The sequence below is a fragment of the Macaca thibetana genome, chromosome 15 (assembly GCF_024542745.1).
Source record: "Macaca thibetana thibetana isolate TM-01 chromosome 15, ASM2454274v1, whole genome shotgun sequence".
Classification (NCBI taxonomy): domain Eukaryota; kingdom Metazoa; phylum Chordata; class Mammalia; order Primates; family Cercopithecidae; genus Macaca; species Macaca thibetana.
The window spans coordinates 10,106,114-10,106,620 of record NC_065592.1 but is presented as its reverse complement, the minus strand read 5'-3'; the positions used below and the strand labels follow the sequence as shown (position 1 = coordinate 10,106,620).

At 50.7% G+C, this 507-nt stretch overlaps 1 protein-coding gene across 1 annotated transcript in view; it reads right to left on the bottom strand.

The window, feature by feature from the left end:
- The window catches only part of GOLGA2 (golgin A2), a 434,268-nt gene that overhangs the window by 192,308 nt on the left and 241,453 nt on the right, over positions 1-507 (bottom strand). The gene's annotated exons all lie outside the window — the stretch shown is intronic.

Below are 507 nucleotides of genomic sequence, written 5' to 3'. Positions count from 1 at the left end.
TATATATACACATATGTGTGTGTGTGTATATATATATAGACACAGGGTCTCCCTCCATTGCCCAGGCTAAAGTGCAGTGGTGCAAACCCAGCTCACTGCAGCCTCAACCTCCTGGGCTCAAGCGATCCTCCTGCTTCAGTCTCCCACATAGCTGGACCACAGGCATGTGCCACCACGCCTGGCTAAATTTTATTTTGTATTTTTTTGTAGAGACTGGGTTTTGCATGTTGCCCAGGCTGGTCTCAAACTCCTGGGCTCAAACTACCCACCTTGGCCTCCCACAGTGCTGGGATGAGAGGCCGTGAGCCACTGCACCCTGCCACTTTATATATGTATATATATATTTGTTTGTTTTTAAGATGGAGTCTCACTCTGTCACCCAGGCTGGAATGCAGTGGCGCGATCTCAGCTCACTGCAGCCTCCGCCTCTTGGGTTCAAGTGATTCTCCTGCCTCAGCCTTCCTAGTAGCTGGGATTACAGGCATGCGCCCCCTCGCCCAGCTAATT